The 20017-nt window shown below is 42.7% G+C and overlaps 1 pseudogene; it reads left to right on the top strand.

The window, feature by feature from the left end:
• Positions 1-552: 552 nt before the first annotated feature.
• Positions 553-13804, top strand: LOC136479108 (uncharacterized; annotated as a pseudogene).
• Positions 13805-20017: the final 6213 nt, after the last annotated feature.

The raw sequence follows: 20017 nt of genomic DNA, 5'->3' as shown, positions 1-20017 counted from the left end.
CCTCCCTCTCATTGCATGCGGCAAGTGTGAGGAGAAGATTGTGATGGAGTACCGGGTGAGGAAGGAGTGTCCCAACAAGGGCTGTATCTTCTACAAGTGTCCGGATCGCAATGTGAGTTATTTTGTCTCATTTGATGATTATGGTTAATTTATACTTATTTTCATGATGATTGTGATTAAAGTTCTAATTTTTGTTTTAATTTCAGTGGGATGGCACTGGATGTTCAGGCTGGTAGTGGGAGGAAGAGTATGTTGAACACGTGCAAAACTCTCTTGCACAGGTGGCTACGGCGGCTGATGAGGCAGTGATCCTACGGAAGAAGCCCATAGATGTTGAACAAACGCATGATCTGTCTGTTTTAGTTGGGATTGGTCGCGAAATCCTTATGCTGCTGAAGTGCATTTTAGCTTTAGTTTTTTTAGTGGTAGTTGGGATTGTCTACATTGTAGCGAGACTTTCATAAATTAATACCTTCTATGGTGGCATGCATGTCGTATAATTAACTAATTATATTCTAGGTTTTAATATGGTATGTATGTCATGTAATGCAGATGAGCCGGCATTGGATGTACAATGCTGATCGCCGCTCCCAAGAGTTCATTGAGGGCGTGCATTCTTTCTTACGTGTGGCCGAGGCAAACAAACGCGATGGTTTCATGTGCTGCCCATGTGCCATATGTAAGAATTTGAAGGAATATGCTAGCTCAAGGAGTCTTCATTCACACTTGTTGAAGTCGGGTTTCATGCCAAACTATATTTGTTGGACGAAGCACGGAGAAACCGGGGTTGTAATGGAAGAAGGTAAAGAAGAACAATGGGACGATGATGACATTATTGCTGAATATGGGGCCTTCAATGATACTGCAATGGGGGAAGCTGAAGAAGAGGTAGGGGCAGAAGATGAGCCCGCTGATGATCTTGGTCAGGCCATTCGTGACGCACAAAGAGAATGCGAAAGTGAAAATGAGAAGATCAAGTTCGAGCGCATGCTACAGGATCACAAGAAATTGTTATACCCAACTTGTGATGCGTGGGAGAAAAAGTTGGGTACCACACTAGAATTGTTGCAATGGAAGGCAAAGAATGGTGTATCTGACAAGGGATTTGGGGAGTTACTGAAAATCCAAAAGAAGATGCTTCCGAATGATAACGAATTGCCCGCCACTACGTATGAAGCAAAACAGGTAGTCTGCCCTTTGGGATTAGAAATCCAGAAGATACATGCATGTCCTAATGACTGCATCCTCTACCGTGGCGAGGAGTACGAGAAGTTAGATGCATGCCCGGTATGTCATGCATTGCGGTATAAGATCAGGCGAGATGACCCTGGTGATGTTGAGGGCGAATGTCCCACGAAGAAAATCCCTGCCAAGATTATGTGGTATGCTCCTATAATACCACACTTGAAACATCTGTTTAGAAACAAAGACCATGCAAAGTTGTTGCGATGGCACAAAGAAGACCGTAAGGTAGACAATATGTTGAGACACCCTGCTGATGGGTCCCAGTGGAGAGCAATTGATAGAGAATTCCTGGAGTTTGCAAATGACGCAAGAAACTTAAGGTTTGCTTTAAGTATGGATGGTATGAATCCTTTCGGGGAGCAGAGCAGTAGTCATAGCACTTGGCCTGTTACTCTATGTATCTACAACCTTCCTCCCTAGTTATGCATGAAGCATAAGTTTATTATGATGTCAGTGCTCATCCAAGGCCCAAGGCAACCTGGCAACGACATCGATGTGTACCTGAGGCCACTAGTTGAAGAACTTCTACTTTTGTGGAACAGACCAGGTGTACATGTGTGGGATGAGCACAAACAGGAGTACTTTGACCTGCGAGCATTATTGTTTGTAACAATCAATGATTGGCCTGCTCTAAGTAATCTTTCATGACAATCAAACAAGGGATATAATGCATGCACGCACTGTTTTGATGACATTAAAGGTATATTCTTGAAAAATGTCGAAAGGTCATGTACCTTGGCCATCGTCGATTTCTTCCTGTGAATCACCACCTAAGAAAGAAAGGCAAGCATTTTAAAGGTAAGGCAGACCACCAGACCAAGCCAGGCAACCGAACTGGTGAGGATGTACTCAATATGGTCAAGGATGTGAAAGTAGTATTTGGAAAGGCACATGGCAGCGAACCTGTTTCGAACGACGCCGACGGTCACGCACCCATGTGGAAGAAGAAGTCCATATTTTGGGAGCTACCCTATTGGCAAGTCCTAGAGGTCCATAGCGCGATCGACGTGATGCACCTGACGAAGAATCTTTGTGTGAACCTGCTAGGCTTCATGGGTGTGTATGGGAAGCCTAAGGACACACTTGAAGCACGACAGGACCTACGATGTTTGAAAGAACGAGACAACCTGCATCCAGAGAAGACAGATGATGGACGCCATTACTTAAGTCCTGCCAGCTACACTCATAGCAAAGAAGAGAAGGAAAGCATGTTTGAATGCCTAGCAAGCATCAAGGTACCATCTGGATTCTCCTCGAATATAAAGGGTATAATAAATGTGCCAGAGAAGAAATTCCTAAACTTAAAGTCCCATGACTACCACGTGCTCATGACACAATTGCTTCCCGTTGCATTAAGAGGAATTCTACCTCCAAATGTACGTCTAGCCACCGTGAAGCTATGTGCATTCCTCAATGCAATTTCTCAGAAGGCAATCGATCCAATAGATCTAGCTAAACTATAGAATGATGTGGTTCAATGTCTTGTCAGCTTTGAGTTGGTGTTCCCCCCTTCCTTCTTTATTATCATGACACACCTCCTCATTGGTGGACCTAGTGGGTGGTCAAGGTGTTCCACCGACCACCCTGTGGGCCACCCGTCCACTGCACCCATCAACCATACATCATGCTCTACGAGATACAACTCTTCACGTGCGCAAGTAGGGGCCATGACTATGGCTCGGTGACTCGTTCGTGGGGCCCATGACTATGGCTCGGGCCACATCCGGCCCAAGCAGGCAACCACGCGCTGGACCCGGGCCTCATCTACGAGACTACAATGCGTCATACCAGGAGTCTGGGACTACCAGCTCTTCGCGTGCGCCAGCGCCGGCTCTAGCTCGACCGCTCGGTGCCGTGCCCAGCGCGCGCGCCGCCGCCCTACCTTCCTACCAGCAGATCATCGCCGTCGCTTTGCCTGGCCTGGCCATTGCCTGCAAGACTGATCGAGTGATCGCTAGTCCTTCCTCAGTTCCTTAGGTGATACTCCCCGTCCATCCCCGAGCTTCCTCAGTTCTAGGTTTTTTCTTCCGATCGTTAGTTTGGCTAATTGGCGAGTGTTTTTTCCAAAACTCTTGAGTCTTGAATTATGAAAAGAAACGGAGACATTCGATCCCTTTTTCAGAAAGCAGCAAAGAAGGCGGCTGCTATTGACCCACCTCCGGATGAAAATATTGTGGAAGAGCATAATCAAGAAGAACATAGAGTACAAGTTGAAGAAATTGCAAATCATTTGCCCTCGCCCCCGCTAGCATCATCGCCACTGCCCGCATCAAAGCCGCCGGCATATGACATCAATCGCCACCATATGATCTAGGTGAAAGGCTGCCCATTGAAGATTATCATGTTAATGATCAAGATGCAATTCGTAGAGCATATATTACTAAAGGTGCTTGCAAACCTTATATACATGATTTTCCATACTGAAACATTGGAGGCGTACCTCGTCGATTCAGTATACAATGGTTGTATAATTATGAGTGGCTTGAATATAGTGTCAAGAAGGATTCTACATTTTGCTTCATATGCTACTTGTTCAAGAAGGGCAGTGGGTCAAAAACTTTTATTGTTGATGGATGGAATAATTGGAATATAGGAAACACAGCACTTCTCAAACATTCTGGTTCTAGGGCACATAAAGCAACTCAAGAGAAGTACATTGGTTTTATGAATCCCAAGGTAGCAATTGATTATAACATTGACAAGTGGAGTGAGGAGGAGCTTCGTCTTTACAAGAAAAGATTGACATATTCACTTAGATGTATCAAGTTTCTTTTGCATCAAGGATTGGCATTCCGTGGACATGATGAAAGTGAAGAGTCTAGCAACAGAGGCAACTTTATTGAACTTTTAAAGTTTCTTGCAAGAAATAGTGAAGAAGTGAACAAGTATGTCTTGAACAATGCACCATGTAATTGCACTTTTACTAGCCCAAAGATACAAAAGCAAATTATTCATTGTTGTGCCATAGAAACTAGAAAGAAAATAATTGAGGAACTTGGTGATGAGACCTATGCAATTTTAGCTGATGAGTCTAGTGATATATCACATAAAGAACAACTAGCTCTTTGCTTGCGTTATGTTGATAAACTTGGAAGGCCATGTGAGCACTTTATTGGAGTTGTTCATGTAGATGATACTACCTCTTTGTCACTTAAGAAAGCAATTGAAGTTTTACTTGTTAGTAATGGATTGAGTATGCAGCAGATTAGAGGTCAAGGTTATGATGGGGCTAGCAATATGAAAGGAGATATTAAAGGGCTCAAAACTTTAATCATGCAAGAATCACCTTCCGCTTATTATATTCATTGCTTTGCACATCAACTCCAACTAGTTCTTGTTGCTGTTGCTAAAGGAAATACTGACTGCAAGACTTTTTTTGATCAAGTATCTATCTTGTTGAACATTGTTGGGGTTTCTTGCAAGCGTCATGATATGCTTCGAAATGCTAGGCTTGAGAATGTCAAGAAAGCACTAGAGTGTGGCGAGCTTGAATCAGGGAGTGGATTAAATCAAGAGATGGGTTTGCCTAGGCCTGGTGACACTCAGTGGGGCTCTCATTACAAAACTATATGTAGCATCATCACTATATATTCCTCAATTCATGATGTGCTCATTGAACTTGGTGTTGATAATGCATATAAGGAAGATTGGACAAAGATACATTTTGTGCTTGGAGCATTTGAAACCATTGAGTTTGTTTTCTTTATGCACTTAATGTATGTTATTCTTGGATATACAAATGAGTTATCCGAGGGCTTGCAGAGAAAGGATCAAGATATTCTTAATGCAATCTAACTTGTTAATGTGGCAAAGAGCATAATGCAGGAGTTGAGGTCTAATGGTTGGGATAATTTTCTTCAGAAGGTCACTTCTTTTTGTATTAAACATGGTGTTGAAGTTCCTGCTATGGATGGTGCTTATGTGCCTTATGGAAAATCAGCACGGTATGCTCATGCCCGAAACCAAACAAATGATGACCATTTCCGAAGAGAAGTATACATTGGTGTCATTGATCAAATTAGTCAAGATCTTGATAATCGGTTTGATGAGATCAATATGGAGCTACTCTCTTGTATGTCAGCCTTCAGTCCTTCCAACTCCTTTGCTTCTTTTGATGCACGGAAGGTACGTAGATTGGCTGAATTTTATCCTAAGGACTTCTCCAACAATGATTTTTTAAAACTGGAATTGCAACTTGATAATTATATTGATGACATGCGACAAGATGCTAGCTTCCAAGGTCTAGACAACATTGTTGATCTCTCAGTTAAGCTTGTTGAAACAAAGAGGCACAAAGTGTATGATATGGTGTACTTGCTTCTCAAATTGATATTGCTTTTACCAGTGGCAACTGCGAGTGTTGAAAGGGTATTTTCTGCAATGGTTATAGTGAAAACAAAGTCAAGGAATAAGATAGGTGATATTATTTTGGATGATTGTCTAGTCACATTTATTGAGCGGGATATTTTCTTCCAAGTTAATGAAGATGATATAATGGAGACATTCATGTCATTGAGAAAGCGGCGGATAAACAAGTAATATTGTAAGTCTCCTATTGTTATATTTCGAAGTATTTGTATTTCATTTGAACAATTTATATTAAGATTTGACATCGTTTTACCGAATTATAATATGGTTTACCGAATTGTATAAGAATTTTTTTTGCGGCGCATACCCTATGTAAAAACCCTGGGTCCGCCACTGCACCTCCTAGTTCACCTGGTCAAGGAGATTAGCATTCTCGGTCCTGTGTTCTTGCACAAAATGTTCCCCTTTGAGAGGTTCATGGGAGTCCTAAAGAAATATGTTCACAACCGTGCTCGACCAGAAGGAAGCATCTCCAAGGGCTATGGAACAGAGGAGGTCATTGAGTTTTGTGTTGACTTTATTCCCGACCTTGACCCGATTGGTGTTCCTGAATCGCGACACGAGGGGAGACTAAGTTGAAAGGCGACACTAGGGAAGAAACCATATATTGGTATGTAGAACAATTATTTTAATAAAGCACACTACACAGTTCTGCAAAACTCCTCTTTGGTGGATCCGTATATCGAGACACATAAAGAGTTGCTCTGATCCTAGTTTCAAGGAAAGTCTAAAGCTTGGATTACGCGTCAGCACATGGAAACTTTCAGCGACTGGTTGCGAAAAGAATGTCAGGGTGATGAGAGTATTGATGAGCAACTTTATTTGTTGGCTAGGTAGCCATCATGGCATATCCTCACATACAAAGGGTACGAGATAAATGGGAATACATTTTACACACTAGCCCAAGATAAAAGGAGCACCAACCAAAACAGTGGTGTCCGCATAGATGCCACCGACCCTAATGGAAATAAGCAAACATATTATGGCCGCATAGAGGAGATATGGGAACTAAACTATGCACCTACTTCTAAGGTACCTTTGTTCAAGTGTCAATGGGTAAAGGTGACTGGAGGCAGGGTAGCAGTCGACAACCAGTATGGAATGACAACCGTGGACCTCAACAATATTGGGTACAAAGATGAACCGTTTGTCCTTGCACAGGATGTGAATCAGGTGTTCTATGTTAAGGACATGTCTACAAAACTGAAGAGAGGGAAAAACAACAACGACCCAATCAATGAGCCAAAGTGCCACATAGTTCTTTCAGGGAGAAGAAACATCGTCGGAATTGAAGATAAGTCAGACATATCAGAAGATTATGAAAAGGATGACCGAATTCCACCCTTCACAATGAACAAAGACCCAAGCATCCAGCTAAATGATGAGGACACTCCATGGTTACGGCGCGATCATAACCAAGGGATATATGTTAAGAAGAAATTCACTATTGTGCCCGCTTGATATATATAGTGATGTATTAGACCTATTATGTAATAATTGTGACTTCAGATTTTTTTATCGTGTTTTCATATTTTCTACGGTTTAAATGAATTTTCTGCTAGACGGTGGATTTCCCATGGAGAATGTGTGATGAAAAACCAAATGATGAACGTTAATAAGATGTGAAAACTAATTTCCTATCGAAAAACAATAGTTTTAATGATTTTAATTTAAGTAGTATATTTTTGCATGGTGCAAATTATAATTATTATTTACACTATGTCAAATATTTATACAGTAAAACAAAAAAGTTTAGTTTACAAATTTTTGTTGTGTATAATAATGCAAAACCAAGTCCAAGAATTTTTTTTATAATTTTTTTGGATAATATTTTATTTATTAGGCAATTAATAACTCTCTGCATATTTATATAAAAGAAATATATAAAAAAGGAAAAAACTTATGGAAATTGGAGAAAGCCAACTGCAGCTCCCCCTTTACTCCCGGTTGGATCAACCACCCAGGAGAGCTGCAGTTTTTGCGGCCTGCCAAAATGCCCTTTACTCCCGGGTCGTGGCTACACCCGGGACTAAAGCTCAGACCTTTAGTCCCGGTTATAACCATAGCCCGGGACTAAAGAGTCTTTAGTCCTGGTTGGTAGCTCCAACCGGGACTAAAGGTCTCCCTTTATAAACCACACCCTAGTTCTCTTCCTCTCTATCTCCACCATGCCGTTGCCTCATCTTCTCCACCAGATCGATCCAGCAGCGTCGCCGCTCCCAGGCGACCACCCTAGCCTCGCCTCATCATGCGCGCACGCTGTCACCGGCCCCACGCGCACGCGCGCTTCTTCTCCGGCCGGCCAGCATGCCTCGCTCGTCCTCGCTGAAGCGCATGCCATCTGCGTCCCCAGCCCCCACCTCGCTCGTGCTCACCGGAGCGCACCGAGCCTTCCCCGCACTGCCTCACCGGAGCTCGCCCGAACCTTCCCCGCGCGCGCTGCCTCACCAGAGCACGGCCGAGCCTTCCCCGCGCTGCCTCACCGGAGCTCGCCCGAGCCTTCCCCACACACGCTGCCTCACCGGTGAGATGAATTCTGGTTGTTTAAAAGATGACATGGGAAGCTATAGTTATTATTTTCATGTTGTCCCAGATATGGAGGAAATATCAAAGTCAAGATTAGGATGGTAAATCCAGGCTTTTCTCGACGTGCTGCATACCAAACTCATTCGGACAGCTTCCTTCAGTGTTATGCCTGCTATTTTCTCTTCAGTGTTATGCCTGCTATTTTCTCTTGTATGTGCTTCCTTCATTCACTGCATATCGAACCAAGGAAAGATTATGCTATTTTCTATTGTATGTGCCTGTCAGTAGAATTTTATGTTTGAGTTTCTGTAACACTTGAAAACGCGACGCGTGGGACGGCGGAGAACTCGTCCTACCGACTCCACGCGGCTGCGGTGCGGTGCGGTGTGGTGCGGCTCTTTTCCATCGAGAGCGCCAGGCAGGCGTCAGTCGTCGTTCAGCTCGACTATGTGGACGTCCATTTGGAATTCTGCTCTGCCTGTCATGGTTTTGCGGTTGCGTTGCTATCTCAGTGCACTTCGCTCGTCTTCCTCATTTCTTTCTTCCACCGTTAACCTGCTGCGTCTCGGTATACCAGTAGAGGTTTGAAGCACACCAGGGACTAGTGCCTCTGACTGGCATGACAGATGAAATGCAAGGCCATGCAATAGGAAGCAAATCCATTCTCTTTTGACGATACGCCCAAACAGCCGGACCTGACAAATTTGGTGGTTGAACAAATGCGTCGGCCGTCGCCGTGCGACTGTATGACAAAGAACGGCATCGATCGACCATAGTATTTTATTGTCTAGAGTCCGGTCCGGGGTGCAATGCAACGCAATGACAATTGACAATGCGTTGCTAGGTCAAAATATGGTCGTTTCTATGGACTCCGCGACTAAACATTTTATTTTAACTTTTTATGAAATAAAAAACTTAGAAAATAGTTAGAAAATTGTAGAAAATCCATACTAGTTGAACTTGCGGACCGTGTTCAGCTCGGCGAGCATGTTCTCTGCCGAGCGGTAACGGACATCAAGGAGGAGCTTTGATTCTACGAGGGAGAGCGGCAACGGTCGTGGAAGACCGTGTTCCCTTCCTCGTAGAATCGGAGCTCTTCCTTGGCCAAGTATGGTGCCGTCCGGTGGAGAAATGCTCGCCGAGATGATCACGTAAGTAAGGTCAACTAGTATGGATGGTTATTTATTGAAACATGTTTTTGAGCTATAATTTGATGGATATTTGATAACTTTAGACCTACAAATGTCATCTACAAATGTTACTATCCTCGGCAACCTAAACGCCCGCGAGCTCACCGATATCGAGCAGGTCACTTAGAATTATTTTTTCCATGAAATGAAATACTTAGAAATCATGTCTTTTATTTTTTAGAATTAATTTTTCCATGAAATGAAAAACTTAGAAAATAGTTAGAAAATTGTAGAAAATCTGTATTAGTTGATTTGCGGACCGTGTTCATCTCGGCGAGCATGTTCTCTGCCGAGCGGTAACGAACGTCAAGGAGGAGCTTTGATTCTACGAGGGAGAGCGGCAATGGTCGTGGAAGACCGTGTTCCCTTCCTTGTAGAATCAGAGCTCTTCCTCGGCCAAGTACGGTGCCGTCTGGTGGAGAAATGCTCGCCGAGATGATCACGTAAGCAAGGTCAACTAGTACGGATTGTTATTTATTGAAACATGTTTTATTTTTTATAGATATATCTAGTGGAGTAAAAGCTAGATGGCTGCCTCGAGAGACAACATGGATGAAGAAATGATGAATATTATCAACACCGGCACTCAATTTGCCGATGGTGACCAGCAGGATGTAGATGACGGGAGTCAATACCTGGCTCTTGAAGATAACCAAGAAAATATTGTGCAAGAAAATACTGGCGAGGTATATATATTTATATATATATTTGAATATTGTATATATATATTTGAATATCTATCATCTATTATGTGTACACATGATATTTATTTATTCTTTTTTTATACGTAGCCCTCTGGATCGACGACCACAACGGCAAAAAGCAGAAATATTCGAGGCCCGAAAAAGCCATTGGAGGGGCGCTACATAATATCGGAATTCAATATCAAGACAGGCGAACCACTTGGTCCACATGCAAGGAAATTCGTGCAATACTGTGGGTACCTTGTAAGGGACAGACTTCCGATCAGTGCCCGTGAATGGAAGCAAAAGATCAACGAGCCTCATGTTAGTTTTGTCTCTGATCTTGATAAGAATTTAATTTGGGATGAAATCCTTCAACATTTCATGTTGCAAGCGGATGATTATGATGATATCAACGATGATGAATTGAAGGAGCTAGTTCGAAAGTGGGCTATGAAGAAGATGGCCACACAATTCCAGACTTGGAAGAATTCCCTATACACGAAATACGTCAAGAAGAACCTAATGCCCAATTTCAATACTAGGGGCCCGCTCGCAAAGTTGAGGCCCTACTGGAATGATTTTGTACAGTACAAGACATCGAACGAGGGTGAGGAACGGGTGAGAAGGAACCAAGAGAATGCCCGACAGAAGGTATACCACCATGGCATGGGATCTGGTGGCTACACGACTGCCATTCCTAGGTGGGAAAAAATGGAAGCGGACATTCTTACCAAGGGTATCACACCAAAATCACTCAATTGGCCCAAACGCGCGAAGAATTGGTTTTTCGCTCATGGGGGAAGACTGGACCTAGAGACCGGGAAGCTGTTTCATGGCCCAAAACTCGAAAGAGCAACACAAATATTATCTTATGCTCTACAAGCTAAAGCTATTGGTGCGTTCAGGCCCAATAGGGAGAAGGATGAACTGACGTATGCCATCGGGACTATTGAATACAGTGGCCGAACGAGAGGTTTAGGGCGGAACATTTCTTGGGAGCATGGTTTTCCTAACGACAGAGATAACTATAGAAGCCGGCAGAGAAGGAAGGATGAGGAAGCAGCGCGGATCAGCAGGTTGGAGGAATATGTTCGTGAGTCACGGGAGGCGTAGCTTCAAGCACAAGCACGCGAAAAAACATGCAATCTAGAATGCAGGACGAAATCATAAAGCAAGTGTAAATAGCAATGAGTGCCCAAAGGCAGGTATCAGATCTAGGAATCAACATTAATATTAGCCCCCTGATTAGTTGAAAAGCAGCTGCGCTTCCACGAAGTTGCCAAATCAAGATGACACAATGCTACGTTTCCCTGTGGATGACATCACTGCACCGTTTACATCATGTGAGCTACATATTCCAAAAGAGAATGCCACAATCATGGTGGCTCTCGGTGTTTTTTCTCCTCTAGATCCTACCAAGACACCAAGAATCCATGGGGCAATAATACCACCTGGATATGTTAGCATCTCAGTGGATAGAGTTAACAAAGGTTTTAGTGATCTGGCTCTTGACATTCCAGGAGGTGATGGGGAGAAGACTCTAGGAGAAGCAGAGAAGACATTCATACTATGGCGCAAGCGCTACATCATTATTCCCAGGGTCTCTAGTCCACCGCCGCTTCCTCAATTGCCAGACAATAGGTGTGGACAAAAGTGAACAAAAAAATTTCACTAATTTTCTATTGACATGCATGATTAAAAATAACAATTTCTTATACCTAATTATTCTTTTTTGTACTCACACAACAGGGTCTCCACCAACCTAAGTCCAATTATCCAATCTCCAGATCATCATAGTGCTCCAAGAAATCAGGTGGCAACGCTGCCACCGCCGCCACCTCCAAGTAGGTCTCCAACGCCTCCAAGGAGGTCTCCAATGCCTCCAATGAAGTCTCCAACGGCTTCCCCACCTCCCTTGATGACTAAGAAGAAGCCAGCTCCTAAGAGGTCCGCCCCACAAACGAAGTCGTTGGCCCATCAGCCGGCAAAGAAGAAAGCCTCATCTAATCCAGTTATTCCCCAAAAACTGTCTTACGAGAAAAGTGAAAAGGAATTAAATGCTGCAGTACAAAAAGATGTGGACAGTTTGTTCGAAAAAGTGAAAAAGCAACGAGAAGCGAGGGAGAACCCGGAGAAACCATACTTCTACCTACCTCTAGATCTTCTAAGAAAGAAGGTGGACCAGAAAAAGCGGGAATCTCAAAAGACCCTGCCAAAATCGGACTACGACTGCTCTCTCACCAAGTCATTTGAGGCGGCGCAGAAAAAGACTAGACCAGGGAAAGGTGTTGCACAACTCGGACAACAATCGCAACAATCAGTCCCCCCTCTTGTCGTTCGTAATGAATATGGTTCGAACTTAGACTTAGACGTTGATTTTGAGGAGCTGGCTCGGTTTTACGAGGAAACTGGTTTGGACCTTGCCCAAGTGCTCGCTGAAGGACCATCTGCTCCGAAAGTGGATCATTGGAAGAAATTTGAACATGGAAAGAGTCTATACAACCCTGAGGCCTTATGTGAACTGGGTACGCAAATGTACCTGCTAAACAAGTGGTACATGGCGGCGTGTGAACGGGGAGAGGCCTTTGTTCCTGTCAGAGTTAGAAACCAACATTACTTCCGTGGCGATGACGTTATATATGTCGAGTTTGTAGAATTACACCAACTATGCCACCTAGACTCTCTCGACAAAAGTCTCATTAGCTGCTATTGTCTGTAAGTGTGATTATTTTCTACTATTAAAGTGTATATATATAAAGCTACATGTATATATATAAATTATATATCCTCACACTATATTTTTATATACGCAGATATGAGATGACAGAACTCAGAAAGAGAAAGGATAATGATGTTGGTTTCGTTGATCCAAATGTCGTATTCAAACACCCTAACCCCCCGCCTCAATGGAAAGCTGAACTCGAGAAAAATCTCATGAGGTTCTTGGTGAACCAACAAAATAAGAACATACTCTTCTCCTACAACTTCAAGTGAGTGTTAAATAATTAGTGTCGATCATATGGACATTTGTTCAATTATTTGCTTACTAGCTAAGCTATCTCCCATATATATATATATATATAGTTAATGTCGATCATATTTGTGTATAAAAACATATGCAGCAATCACTGGATATTGATGGTCATCGATATGGCCAAGAGTCGGTTGAGCATTTTAGACTCGTTAAGAAAAGAGCAAATAAAGTACCAAGACATGATAGATATTATCCAAGGGTAATTTGGTCTCTCTAGCAACTATATATACCCGATCTCTTAACTGCAACAATTATTAAAGGCCAAATTAATTTTTTATTTTATTGGGCGCAGTGTTTGGAAAAGTTTCATTGAGGAACACCACATGAAATATTGCAAAGCGTCACTAGATGTAATCGCACACAAAGTAAGTACTAGCTACATATATATATATATAATTCAATTAACACCATGCATGCTTTCAATTCACCGGATCTTTTTTCTTGTAAAAGTGGGTTCTGAGGCAAGAACAGGGGGAACAACTACTGTGGATACTATGTTTGCGAGTTCATCATGGCGTACGCAAAAAGAACTCCTGAAGAGATCCTCAAAGTATGTTATATAAATATATTCATATATTCATAATTTCTTTTGTTGCTCATATATATAAGTAATCACGTGACCAACACATATGTATATATTAATACTTTTCCTTTAACTTTTATTGAAGACTCTATGGTTGAAGGAAAAAGTCATACGACGTGACCAACTGAAAGCAATTCAAGAAACCATAGCAGGATTTCTTAATGACCAGGTTCTCAACCCCGCCGACGAGTTCTATAATGACGTCAACGAAACATGGAAGCCAAACCAGATGGAGTGAATTTGTTATCCCAAGAATATGATAGAATATACAATGCAAGCTTTATTTGTAATATATATATATATATATACATACATATTATATGTACATTAAATAACGTACAATATATGTATATACATGTAATATATACGTTAGTTTCATACTTTAGTTTGTACAAAATGTTCGAACATTATAAACGTGTAGAATACGTATATTACTAGCAACGTAGAATGCGTATTCGAAAACCTATTCGAAAAACAAAATGAATCATCAATTGAAAATAGAAACAAAAAAAAAGAAAAAAAGGAAACCTTTAGTCCCGGTTGGTAATACCAACCGGGACTAAAGGGCCGCCCCACGTGGCCAGGCCGGGAGGCCTCTTTAGTCCCGGTTGGTCTTACCAACCGGGACTAAAGGTTAGTCCCGGACGAGAAACCGGGACTAAAGGAGGGGCCCTTTAGTCCCGGATTCGTGCTCCCGGTTGGGAAACCGGCACTGAAGGGGTTTTCCAACTGGGAGTAAAGTCCGTTTCTGTACCAGTGAGGGAAGATTTCCGTCTTGGAGATATTTACCTTGAGCCCTGAACATTCCCCAAAGAAGTGGAGGATTCTATGGAGGTGGTCCAATTCTGTGGCGTTTGGCTCTGCAAAGATTGCGGCATCGTCTGCATATAACGAACATCGTAAGTTTGCTGCCCTGGGCAGCACCGGTTGTAGGATGCCTTGCTGAGCTGCAGCTTCAATGGTTCCGTGCAGCGGATCAATGGCAAGTATGAACAACAGCGGCGACAACGGGTCCCCCTGTCTTAATCCCCTCGCATGTCTGATCTTCTTTGTTGGTTGTAAGATGTTCTTAATAAAGGATACGATTTACGCAAATGATTAAATTTAATTAAGTGGACCCTAGAATTGGATGAACAAAATAATAGTCATTTCGAGGGTACAATGAGGTGCATCAATGGCACAACAAAAAGTCCAGATGAGTTTTTTTAATAAAAAAAGTCCAAGCATAATTTGGGCATAACACATATATATATAAGAATAAAAAGCATAGCGCCATGCGAATGTCCAGAGAGAAATTTGGCAAAAATAAAGGCCTCATCGAGGCAATACGTATGCAGTGTTACTTCGCTGATCAGTCCTGGCTGAGTGTGTGCTCATGGATATCCATCCGGGCCGTTGCCTGGATAAGAGGTCGGCTGCCACCGGATTCAGAGTATATCCCAGCAGGCGACTGCGTTCGTGAAGATGTGGAAGGAACAAGAAGATGAACTGAACTAGTGTACAAACATAATGTACCCAAGCTCGAAGTTTGAAAGCGGGAATGGACAAGTCCTCCACAGCTAAGGCTTATCCCACTAGTTAAAATTAGAGCCGAAGCCAGAAACATGCATGACGAGCAAAAGCTCTAGTTGGTTGATTGAAGCCCCCTTCTGATGAGAACAATTCTACCAATGGATCCCCTTCACCTGCATCTAACAGAACATCAAGAATTACTTGAGTTAAAGTCATTGCTGCTACATGCAATAAAAAATATGGCGAAAGTATCTAAAAGGTGCCAAAGCTCTAAAATCATGTATCTAAAAGGTGTGAGTGGGTGATGGAAGGAGTATACAGGTTTGGGAGCATCAAATGATACACAGGTACCTCATGGGATTACTAGGAATGTTGCATCATACAAATGAATCGTTATGGTAACAAAGGCATCCGATTTTATTGATCCTCGTACAGGAGATTGGGACATTGAGCTTGTGCAGCTTACTTTCAGAGATGAATTAAAGTCCAAATTATGAAGAACAGGAGCTTTCATTGAAAAGGGCTGAAACTCATCAGTGTGCACCTTATGGACCTGTTGTTACAGCTAACTACAAATTTCGTTGAAGTTAGTGTTAACTGCAGTGGCCAATGACCACATCTCGCCCCTAATGGAACTGTTGTGTTTCATCTCAAAAAAATAATGTGAACCATACTGCCGATACTATAACCACATTTTTCTGCCTAGAACTGTATAATTACCTTTTGCCTTACGGGATAATCAGCATCTATCAGCTTGAGGTGCTGTGGAAGTCCACGCATCTGCAAACCTGCAATATAAACAGATGTTTTTTTTGGCAAATATTTTTAAGAAAGAACAAAAATATATAAGAGGGATGAAATATACTTATTCGCCTTCACCATCTTGTTGCTTCGCAAATGATGAACCAAATCCATAACAGCTTCTGGGCTATGATCAGGTCTGCTTCCATCCAGGTTCTTGAATTCTTGTTCACCTTTCTCACCCTTCTAAAAAAGTTTTTAACAACTGTTAGGAGTTAAAATCCATAATAATTGTAAAATGGAAACAGTCTTTAATCACATGAAACAGTGTGGTTTTTAAGTATGACACCGGGTATTCAGCCCCTAAATTTTAAAATCGTCAAAATGCCCCCTAGATAGTTCTAGAGGTAGTTTTGCCACCATGGTGACTGACATGTACAGTGACATTAACTACATGATTAACCTCAAGGAAATGTGACTGTGCTGCAGTGCTGTGGTTTATCTTCCCTATCTGAAAGTTGCTGAGCCTTGTGGTTTATCTTCCCTATCTCTACAGGACGCACGTGATAGACTAACTGATGTACATCTATTAAGAGACCCTTCACACAATATTGGAATCCTCTTGATAGGTTGTTACCGTTTTCATGACTACATAATCAAGATAAGAAATTCCATTATCCTTTTGTCCAGTTGGCTCTTGCTGATCAATTTGATATCACTGATGGAACTAAGAGCTAGGATCCTAGTGGAGATGCTCTGCAAGCTGACCCCACAGCAATAACCTACTTGGCAGACACTGATGTTGTACTGTTTCTTCTCCACTCCTAGTGCTCTTTACATCTCCAAACTCATGTGGGGCTGAGCAGAATATTGTTAACATTGATCATTGCTCTTAATGATGGCACAAGAGTTGATTGCCATTAGAAATTGATGCATGTCCCAGGAGTGATTTGGTTCCTTGGCTCTAATGTTGTACTGCCGCAGACTTTTTTTCTCGATCATACAGGAGAGTTCCGCGCCATTTCATTAAGAAGAAAATAAGAAACTAAGATACAAGGGAGGGCACTGTCCCTTCTAAATACACCCCAACATACGCTCAAGCTAGTTACAGTAGCACCAGTTATACAAACAAGGAAGACCAAAATTGCACTACAGGCTAGTTGCCTGAAGCTTGTTGAAGTATGTATAAGTGCATTGCCCACCTCTTCCTGAGAACTTAAGCTTTTGGGTTGAACCGGTCGGTGCGTGCAACGTAACATGGTATCAAAGCCAAAGGTCTTAAGTTCGAATCCTAGTAGAGGCAACTTAAGTACTCCGCCCCTTTATTTCCACGTTTGCACCTCTCAGGCTGCTATGCCTCTCTCTAGCTGCACGTGAGTGGGGGTGTTGAAGTGTGTATAAGTGCATTGCCCACCTCTTCCTGAGAGCTTAAGCTTTTGGGTTGAACCGGTCGGTGCGTGCAACTTAACAAAGCTAACAACCTTAGTAACAACTCTTAAGCGAGCACATCCATTAGACACCGTTACAAGCTATACAGACAAAGATATTTGTTTTGATATCCATGAAATCAAGAGGCCAAGAATGGCTAAGTGACAACTGTAGCTGCAACTTCTGTGTTTCTACATAGGTGATATCCCTAGTTTTAAACTGTGGGGTGTTGCTTCCAAGAGCTATGACTATGAGCTTTAATGTGTTGTCAATCAAAGGGTGTTTCTGATGTTTCCGCTAAGCATGAAGCAACAGAGTTGATACAAGGATTGCGGCGAAGGTAGGCAAGGAGGCTCCAGTACAACAAACTTCCAAGTTTAGCCATCTTATTCTACAAGCATTCTTCTTGCAGTTTGTGGGTTCTGGACAGGGATCATGGAACTCAAAGTACCTTGGGATCCCAGCGGAATCACGCTCATCCTCAAGGAGTGGAGAATGTTGTGGACTTGGGGTTTTTTGGGCTTGGACTGCAAGCTGGCACCGTGAACAAGTAGCTACAGGATGGTATAAAGAGTGAAGGGACCAAATAAAATGTGGAGGCATCAACAAGCCTGACTCTCCCTCCTAGCGTCTAGTACTTCCTGTTCCTAGTCTTAATTCCTCTCCTCCCAGTTCGTAATTCCTCTCAAAAGTCAAAACAAATGTATCCTTGCTTGGTTCGTGACAATGCACAGCCCATCCCAGCTGCCATGCACATTGATCCTCTGTTGTGCAACTTCTCACTAAACTTTATATATCCACAGCCTCACACCACCACACCAATACTTTCTCGCCCAGCCATTACCACCAAAGCATTGGCAGAGTGCTGTCTCCATGAGCATTGCCAGCGCCAACGATATCCTGAGGACACTTGACAACTCAAATTGTGCACCCGCGACGACAAAACCCCTCCCTACTCAGGTCCTCTACGTCCAAGAGGTACGCATCCCAACAGCCTGGGAGTGTAAGAGAGAAGAATACAGAAGAAAGGAAAGATGATAATAAAACTGCTATGTGAGGTTTGGGCGTAAGAGAAAAGAAGGGTGAGATGGCCTGACATGTGGGTGTGGGATTGTCACGATGATGGCGAAACTACCAGTAAACTAAGGGCTCGTTTGGTTTGGAGCGTGGAAAGCTGCCTGTGCCAGGAATCCAACACCAGGCGTCTGATTTGCTCAGCCTGGGGCTGGATGCTTTGCCTGGGGGCAGATGCCCAAGCTAAGTCGGCAACCAAGCGAGCCCTAAATGAATATTAAACATCATTTAATATTTCAGTATGAAACCAAATACTCGGTTTCATACTTCAGACGTTAAGTGACTGGTCAACAATACTTAAAAGCCGTAACTAGACTTTTACTTTTAAGAGATTAAGAGAAGACTAGAATATCATGTCACACCTTGGTATGATCTGGACCATGCCGTACAACATGGAGGATAAAGAGCAACAAATGCTGAAGATGGTTTGCGTAGGTGTTTGTGGTGCTAGGTGAGTTCCCCTTAGAATTCCTACCTTTTGGATCAAGACCTTCGCGAAAGACATCTTTCAGCATTGGGTGCTTCTCCACGGCAGATGTCCAGTCTGGGTTTACAGAAACTTGGCTCAGGTTACTTTTCAAACTTTCTCGATCATTCCTTCCTAGTCCCTGGTGCACTCTGTAAAGATCATGGTTTTAAATAGCCCGCTATAGCTTCGTTATAGCTTCGCTATAGCTTTTCAGACTATCTACCGCTACGTTGTTGCTAATTATTTCACTATTTCTGCTAATGATATTTTAGCTCCACTAAACACCACTATTTGGTTTCATCGCGATATATATTTAACACCGTTAATACTGACCGAGATAGATATTAATTCTTTAGTCTAGACTAAAGGACTATAATCTATGCCCCTCTCTCTCCTTTATGTTCTTTACTCATTAATTGATGTAATAAACCACTAAATAATTGTTGAATTGTTGAATGTCGAGTGTTGATCACAATAGTACGTTGATCCATATGATAAATGTTAAGTAATGTGTTGGAAGAGAGAGAAGGAGGAGGGAGGTGAGAGCTCGGCGGTGGAGAGGGGACACACTAGGATTTGGAAGTGGGAGGTGAAGCCCCTTGCCCTTATGCCCTTGGGCACTTATATAGGTAATGGCTATTTACATGTGGCCCCTTTGGTGGGGTTGGATTTCACATGACACTACTCTAGCTACTAGTTGGACCTCTTCTAGGGGGATATTTGGCCCACATACCTCATGGGCTCCCCAATAGTAGCCCCTCAGCTAATAGGTTATTGTCGGTACAACATGACCAAATAGATTCCCATAGTAGAAGAGACGCAAATAGAACTCAAACCCTGGTCATGGGGATCTCCCTTTGCAACCTATGCGTGTGCGCCTCACTAAACACTTCATCCCAAAACCTTGTGGGAAAATGGGCATGGAGAAAAGATCATGTACATGACTCTAGCCTATACAAGTGCTAACATAGGAAGCTACTGACTCCAAGTGCTTCTATATCAATCTCCAAGGTATCTTCATATACGAGCTTTGGCTTCCTCGACCGCTTCTGTGACATGGATTGTTAGGTTCGCTCGACGCATAGGTCTTTACCTTCGTGACCTTCTTGACGTGTAGATCTTTGCCTTTAGGACCTTCTCAATGCATGGATCTTCATCTCT

The sequence above is a fragment of the Miscanthus floridulus genome, chromosome 9, assembly GCF_019320115.1.
Source record: "Miscanthus floridulus cultivar M001 chromosome 9, ASM1932011v1, whole genome shotgun sequence".
Classification (NCBI taxonomy): domain Eukaryota; kingdom Viridiplantae; phylum Streptophyta; class Magnoliopsida; order Poales; family Poaceae; genus Miscanthus; species Miscanthus floridulus.
The sequence above is the reverse complement of the archived record's forward strand: the minus strand, read 5'-3'. Positions and strand labels throughout refer to the sequence as shown.